The following is an 8,534-nucleotide window of genomic DNA, read 5'->3' as shown; positions in this document are numbered from 1 at the left end:
TAAATCAGGTGCAACTATGTGCAGCTGCAGTCACTCCTTGTTACTTGTCTGTCTCTTGTGAATTGAATTGCACACTCCCAGTTATGTGTTATATGCTGTGCTTAAGGCACCAGGCACCTTAAAGAAGAATTTGATTGATGGTTTTACTGCACTTCTGTAGTGCATCTTCTCTGTATTGTTGCACACTATGACTTCAGAGTGGCAGTGACGCAGGCATCTCTGTTTTATCAGTGTATGCATGCTAGGGATTCCAGCTCGTTCCAGGACTGTGTTGTTTGGAACTTTGTCCTGCCAGGTGATACCAAGGATGTGTCAGAGGCAGCGCATGTGGAAAGCGTTCAGCTTCCTCACCTGTCATATGCGAAGAGTCCAGGACTCACTGCAGTACAGAAGTGTACTCAAGACGCAAGCTCTGTAGACCTGGATCTTGTATGTCAGGAACTATGACAGAACCTTCCAGATGTTGACATGTGCCCAGTTCATTTCAGCGTGACAGTGACATGAGAAGATCTGCATATTTACCAGTTATTCAGATTTTGTAAGCCAGTGTTTCTCAAACTTTTACGGAGATTTACCCCCTAAATAAGTTGTTGTGGGAGAGGGCCAAGGGCAGTGACACGACCGCCAGGATCACATTGCTAGGGGGGAGTTTTTACTCACACAGGGTTGAAGGACATTGCAGGAGGTGTGGGGAGCCCCACACCTTGGAACATTCAAAGCAAGTGATCACAAAGCACCTCCTGAAAACTGAAACCCAGAAGAGGGCTGCATGGGGCGTCCTGCACCTCCTGCAATGTCCTGCAGCCCTGTGTAAGTAAAAGCACCCCCTCATCCCCCCCCCTTAGCGATGTGAACCTGGGGATCATGTCGCTACCTCTCCCTTCCCCCATGGGGGTTGGGGAACCTTTACACAAACCAGTAGGTCACTACCCACCAGTTTGAGAACCACTGTTGTAAGTCATAGTGTGCAACAATACAGAGAAGATGCACTATAGAAAAGTGCCTAATAGAATTACCTGGTTACTGTTAGGCACAGAAAGAGAACAAAATAGTTCACGAGGATTCATCCCCCCCAAATCCAAGATGCATCATTCTGTACAATTCATGTTTTGCCTAGTCAGTGTAGCTCACCAGCCATGTTGGGCAGCCCATCAGAAGCTAACTAGTTACTGGTTTTTTATAGACACAATCTCAATAGCTCATAACTATGCAAATGTAGAAAACTCTCCCTCCAGACGGGAGATAAGAGAAGTGGCATTAATAGGACAGCAACAGCAAACAAGTATATTTATGGCGGTTAGTAAGCTAACAGATATATGGGGCTGCCTTAAACTGGATTGGACCTTCAAATCCAGCATTGTGTACCCTGACGGACATGGCTCTCCAGGGTCCCAGCAGAAGACTTTTCTAGCTGTTGATGCAACTACGGACCTTCTGCATGCAAGGCATGTGCTATGGGCCCTTTAGACAGCTCATAAAGATCTCAGAGACTGTTCTGTAATATGTTCAGTACTGGATCTTCAGCTCATGATAAAGTAGAGCCCTCCAGGCCCTTGCAATGCGTCACTTGCAAGTAATTACAGAAGCTTAATTTATCCAAATTGATCATTATGGCTTATGTTTTTAGTAAAGGCCAAACCCCACAGCCCTTACTTTTTATTAAGGGCAAATTCCCCTTGAAGTCATGACCACCACCACGTTCACTGCAGCTGAAGCAAGGAAATAGTCCTAAATCTTACATCTCTGAGCAAGATATCAAAAGCTAGAGATGTTATTTGAACCTGGCAATGTCACTTTGAATTAAAATCCTTTTTATGTTCAGATAACCATCTTACTTTCTAGAAAGATAGAAAGTAAGAAAACATTAAATAATCTATTCAATCAAAAAATCACGTTTGCTCATATTTACCTTATTGGAAGATATTTTAAGACCATATGGGAAACAGCTGATTAATTTCGTAAGTTATTTTTTAATGTGGATCACATTAAGGTCTTAGAGTTCCCTTCTGAAAATGTGTAGGCTCCCTCTAAGCCTAAAATAAGGTATTTCCTGTCTATTTCACTTTAAATTAGAGGCAAAGACCAATTTTCTTCTATTTCCTAGCTGAAATATTCCTGCAATTACTGTAAGCAACCACCAGTGAATTCAAATTATAAAATATATTTGCCATGTGAACTGAAAAGAGGCCATCCTGGGGTAAAGTCAAATCCGTATGTTCCCCTTATAAAGCAAGATAGGGAAAACAATTTTTATGTAGGGCCACATTGCTCTCTGAAATTGACCCAGGGGTGACATCAAACCTGGATTAAAAATTAACCTGTATGTGTTGTCCCTCCCTTTCACACACCCTCACGCACTCCAAAACAAAGGCATAATAGATCTCTTCATACAGTTGTCAACATTCTCTCCCCAGCTATCCAATGCTCTCCCAACAGCAAAAATTCAATAATAGCAATTAAAAGGAGGTGATGTGCAACAGCTACAGCCTGTGACACCACCCAACAACCACAGTGTCGCTCCTGACAATGCTTTCTTATTAGCCGTGCATTGAAAGCATCAATCAACAAAAGGCACCAGAAGTCCTACCATGATGACATCACTTAATGTGTTCCATATTCCTCCCACGCATGATGCACAAGCATGGTACCAGGATGAAACGACAGCATTAGTTATAGCATAGCTGTTTGACTGAGATCATCTCATTAGGCTGAGCAGAGGGAGATAAAACTTTGTCATGTGCAGCAGTTGTTTTGATATTTCTTAGTTTTGGTTCTAAGACTGGAAAATTACACCGGGTATAAACAATGAGCTTTCCTTGTGGCTAGATGATTATTCACATGATAATTTGAATCATATACCTGAGTGATTTCCTGACCTTTCCACTTAAGGAATCCACCTCAGTTCATCCATGACTAATTTTTTGATAGCATCGCAATTGTATCATTTAGATCAGGTCTTGGACATCATTTTCAAACAGAACTTATCCTTGGGCTGGATTGAATGATATATCTCTCTTGATTCTAGTCCATTACATAGAAAAGAGTGAGAGTCCACCCACCTAGCCTGCTGAGGTCACATTGGGATGGAACATCCCAATTCTATTTAACTGCATGGTTGATTAGCTACTGCATACAGTATAAATAGGCAGTAGAGGAGTCAGAGGGTGAGCAGAGCTGTAAGTGCTGCAGGGCTCTGAAACTTGCTGTGTAAGCTGCCCCGGGGCCATTCCGAGGAGCGAAAGCAACATGGAGACATCTCCTCTGCATTGTTTTTGCCCCTGGACAGGCTCTGAGAGCAAGTTGGAGTAGCAGCTTACACTCCTCCAGGGGGTGGAATGCCAGGGGGCGGGCGGGAGGCATGTCAGGGGGAGGGAGAGAGGCGGATCAGCGGAACTATGCTCCACAGGATCCAGGGCACTCGTGCAGGGCTGCGCGCCCTACAGGAGTGCCTTTACTCTACTAAAGAGAGTAGCCCCATTGCGGGGCTGCTTCCCTTACTCGGGGGACGGGGACGAGGAGCCTCCCGCAATAGCGCGGAAGGCGCAGGATTCGGCGGCAGCCCTTTTTGGTGCCGCCGAGCCTGGACGCTGCAGGCAGCTCAGGATTGGGCTGTTACTTCTAAGTAGCTGTGCACAGGATTGTGTTGTAAGAGAAGGATGACAACAGATGCTGTGCAACAGAATTTCACATGCAACTTATGTAGAATTCAACTTAATATTACTTATCTGAGAGTTTTACTTAATTTGTGCATAGAAACAAGCTCAACTCAGTTCAGCCTTGAAGCACTTGAGCAAAATTTCCCCATGAAATGTCACTGCCAACCATGGGTGGCCAGCGTTTGCATATTCCATAACCAAATGAATGTCCTTAGCGAGAATTGCAGGGCTGGCGGCAACCATTCACCTGAAAGAGCATCCCTCCCCTTCAACTTTTCATTGTCACATGACCAGCTGTTTGTGCGACCAAGTTGGTCAAACTGCTGCCAGGCACCATTTTCATCACAGTTTCTTCCGACCCAAAGACTCCAGAATCAGAAAAATGGGTCTGGCAAAAGCAGGAAGTGAATGAGAACACCACAACATGTTAGTGAAGACCCCTTTTTGTGTCCCCATCCAAATGACATCCTGGGTTTGTCCTATGTGCATAGGGATGGCAAAGTTGGCGAGCACATTTTGGTTTTGCTCTGATACCATTGATGCTTTTGATACCATTGATGGTAAAATTTATTTCTTATTGAATCTCTTTACAGTTTGTAGTTCTCAGGGCGCAATCCTACCCTGCACTGGAAAAGGCAAGCCAAGAGGTTTTCACTGTATCCAGTGCGGGATAGGGGCCCAAAGTGGCTCAACCAGAGGTAAGGGGAAACTTTTCCCCTTACCTCTGGGTAAGGCACCCTTGCCCCATGGGTCTCCTCGGACTTGCACCACCTCCTGAGGTGGCACCAGTTCAAGGAGAGTGGAGCAGCTTGAAGCTTGAACGGGGGTTGGGATCTGGCATAACTGCCTGGTCCCAGCCCCGCCTCCCCTCCCTGTCCTCTCCCGGGGCTGCCCACTGCCCACCCTCCCTCCTACCTCCTCCCGGGCCACACCAGAGCCTTGAGTCAGCCCAGCTGGATTCAGCCTCTGAGTGCCAGTGCACCTTCGTGTACCAGTGCAGCTTACTCCTGAGGAGGCATGTTTTTGACCCTCCTGGGCCCTCTGGATTGAGCCCTTAGGCTCTGTTCTTCTATCTTGCTGCTCATTCTTTTGTATTTTTCTGTTAATTGTTATCTTTTCCTTATTGTTTCTACTCTCCATTGGTGACTTTTTTTCCTCCCAACACCCCAAGATATAAAGCTTTATCCTGTTTATTTTCTACTTTCCATTTTCTATTTGGGCAGTTTCATCTAAGTTCTTTGCTATAATTTGTATGATGAGACCCAGTTGTCACACTTGCTGTACAGTCACACATTTCTGATGCAGTTTCTTCTATTTTCACCTGGTTGCCTAATCATTACCTGAAACTTTACAGGCAAAACCCAGCTGAAATGAAGTACTTTTAATTCCCATTGATTTCAGTGGAAGAGTTAAGCATGTGCTTACATCTCTTACATGGCTCAAAAATATAGGCCTTGAGAAAAAGTTTGGGCTGAATCATATTCAATCTATCTAAGAAAGAATTTCTAGTTATTTCATTTAAATGAGCCTAGCATTAATATCATCCAAAATTTATATAAGCCTATTGAATTTATATCAAAATGCCCAACATAAAGAGAGAGCACTGTATTGGAAAGGATAATTTTAAACAGAAATTCCCCTTTTTCCATTGCAAAATAAGTCAACAAAATTAGCCAGAGTTATTTAAAAAAAAAAGCCAACAATATACATTTCCAGTGTCTATTTTTAAAGAGAGTTTGAAATGTCAGCCAGCTTAATTGAAAATAAAATATTTTCCGCTTGCAATTCAGAATTCATAAACTTTCATTTTGGACTTACGAGTGAACAAACTACAGTACAAAGAATTGACCCTTCCGTTTCTTTGTAATATTATTTTTTATCAGTCTGTATATGCTTGAAGCACTAAATATCCTATTGAAAGGTTTCCTCTTTGTCTTCAGGTGCTGGCTGGCAACCTTAAGTCTCGAAAGACTATGGTATAAGCCTACAGCACCCAGTATTCCCAGGCGGTCTCCCATCCAAGTACTAACCAGGCCTGACCCTGCTTAGCTTCCGAGATCAGACGAGATTGGGCATGTGCAGGGTAACAGTTGCTGTTGGTGAAGACATTTTTATTTGTTAAAACTTTTAACCTTGAACAAAATTGATTTTATTATCTTCTCATCCCATTCTTGTCCCCCCACCATAGGCACCGGTGCGGCTGCACCATGGAGGCTTGTGCTTATCCAGTAGTTTGGGTGTGACCAGCGGGCCTCTTCAGGTAGGCCCCATGATGGCCTAAGGGGCTCTCCTTATGCTGTAGCCTGCATAAGGTGAATAAGGAGGCATAGGCTGAAATCTGGGGGATAGGATCTGGAGTGCGCATTTGCCACTAAGATCCCCCTTCTCCGGCCCACTCCCCACATCCTGACCTTCCTCTGATATGCCCAGAGGTTTCCCCTGCCCTCCCTCTTCCCACTCATGAAACCCTGCACCAACTTACCCCCTGCACCAACTTACCAACACCAGTCCAGTCTAGCACCGGCTCAGATGGCTCATTTTATAGCAGTATGACACTGTCCTGATGTAGTAAAGAACACTGTAGGACTGGGCTGTTTATTTGTGTTTACTGAGTGTTGTGGTTCTTAAACTCTTTGGTTTGTTGTTTCATGATTATTTTTGGTAAGCAGTTTTGGACTTTTCGGAGGAAAAGTGAGGCGTAAACATGAGAAATAAATAAATAAAAACCTGCAGCTAAGGAATTGGTTCGTTAGTTCAATTATGGTCCAGTTTCATCCGGGACCAGCCCACATTGTACAGTGGTGCAGATGCAGCCTCCAGTGCATGCTATGGGCCAGCCAGGAACCAGGGAGTGGTGAAGAGGTAAGTAAATAACTTTTATACTTACATTTTCTGCAACACTATGGTCCTAATTGATCCATGTTAGTCACACTACGCAGATCCATGCCAGTTATTTTGCTGATGTAAAACTGAGTAGGTCCAAGGGAGTGTATTGAGCCTGGGCATAGGACATAGTCATGACACTGCAACTGATATCTGCCCCAGGCCCACCCCCAACATGCCCCATGCCTAACCCAATCTCCATTCCAATCCTCTCCAGAACACAAGGACTCAGCACTCTGTTGGCATCTGCATGGGGCCAGCCATTGCCCTGCTGACTCTGGCCCATGCACCGTCACAGCGGCTGCTGCACCAGCAAGCCCAGGGCTTGCAGTGACCAAGTGTGAGTTCTGTCAGTGCAAGGCCTAGATAAAATTGAGCCTTTAGTATGTCAAATTGACACACATGTCAATATGAGAGCCAGAACAGTATACAGGTCAAACCTTGTTATACGTGGACACGGAATTGACTCAGCACGAATGGCCACTGCATGAGAAGGAACATGCTGCTCCCTGGAGAAGGGGAAACATCATGTTGGCAACCTTCAGTCTCGAAAGACTATGGTATCGCGCTCTGAATGGTGGTTCTGGAACAGTGTCTAGTGTGGCTGAAAAGGCCAATTCGGGAGTGACAGTCCCTTCCACACCGGGAGCAAGTGCAGTCTGTCCCTGGTCTGTCTCCCTGGCTATGGGCCTTCCTTCTTTGCCTCTTTGCCTCAGACTGTTGGCCAAGTGTCTCTTCAAACTGGGAAAGGCCATGCTGCACAGCCTGCCTCCAAGCGGGCCGCTCAGAGGTCAGGGTTTCCCACCTGTTGAGGTCCACTCCTAAGGCCTTCAGATCCCTCTTGCAGATGTCCTTGTATCGCAGCTGTGGTCTACCTGTAGGGCGCTTTCCTTGCACGAGTTCACCATAGAGGAGATCCTTTGGGATCCGGCCATCATCCATTCTCACAACATGACCAAGCCAACGCAGGCGGCATACATGAAAAGGGGAAACATGCATCCCTTTAAAATCACAGTTTAAAAAACTGCTTTTCTTACTATTGTAGAGAGAGTCATGCAAGGAATTACAGGTAAAACCTAATTATCCACAGATTTTTCACCTGTGGAAAAATCCACAGATTTTTTTGTCTCAACAAAAAATGAGATGAGAAGGGCCCTTTAAATGAAAGGAAAAAAGTTGTTTAACAATAGCCTCATTAATGAGAGAGGGCAGCCAGCTGACAATCCATCAGTCATTCTTTCTCCAGGTACTTACAGCTTCACTCCAAGGCAGCGATCCTTCCCTTCCCCCTGAGCATGTGAAAGAAAGATAATCACTTTGCTCTAGATAAAGGGAGGGGTCGCTGGCTTGAAGTGAAGCCTTTCTAAGCACCTGGAGAGAGATTGATTGATGAATTGTCTGCTTAATGAGTCTGTCTTACATCACAAAGGCCAGCAAGGCTGTTTTTAAATCACTTCACAAAGGATCATAGTTTTTTAAATAGATTTACTTTAATTCGATTTTTGCCATTCACATGAGTTCTGGGAATGGAACCCTGTCGAACAATGAGACTCAACCTATAGTCTGGTTTGGGAGTTGGACCTAGAAGATGCAGCTTCAAATTCCTGCTCAGTAATGAAGCTTCCTGGGTGACCTTGGACCAGTCACTATCTCTCAGCCTAACCGACCTCACAGGGTTGTTGGGAGTACAAGAAGAGGGAAAGAACTATGTGTACCACGCTGAGCTCCTTGGAGGAAGAGTGGTATAAAACTGTGGAAAAAAAAATAAAATAAAAATAAAATCAGACCCTGACATCAACCCCCTTCTACTTGCATCTCGTTGCTCCATTAGGGTTATCAGCTCTTAGTGTTACCATTATGGTAGAAACCACAACTGACAAACACCCTCTTCTATTTAATTCTTAAGAACAGCATCTCTGTAGACCAACTAAGCTTATACCCTTCCCTTGCCTCAAACACAAACCCAGCCTGCATATTGTCTCGGGCCTGTTCACT

General features: G+C 44.8%; 1 pseudogene; it reads right to left on the bottom strand.

Annotated features, from left to right (window-relative positions):
* Positions 1–5,637: 5,637 nt before the first annotated feature.
* On the bottom strand, positions 5,638–5,757 carry LOC136656324 (5S ribosomal RNA; annotated as a pseudogene).
* Positions 5,758–8,534: the final 2,777 nt, after the last annotated feature.

This window comes from Tiliqua scincoides, chromosome 6 (assembly GCF_035046505.1).
Source record: "Tiliqua scincoides isolate rTilSci1 chromosome 6, rTilSci1.hap2, whole genome shotgun sequence".
Taxonomy (NCBI): Eukaryota; Metazoa; Chordata; class Lepidosauria; order Squamata; family Scincidae; genus Tiliqua; species Tiliqua scincoides.
The sequence above is the reverse complement of the archived record's forward strand: the minus strand, read 5'-3'. Positions and strand labels throughout refer to the sequence as shown.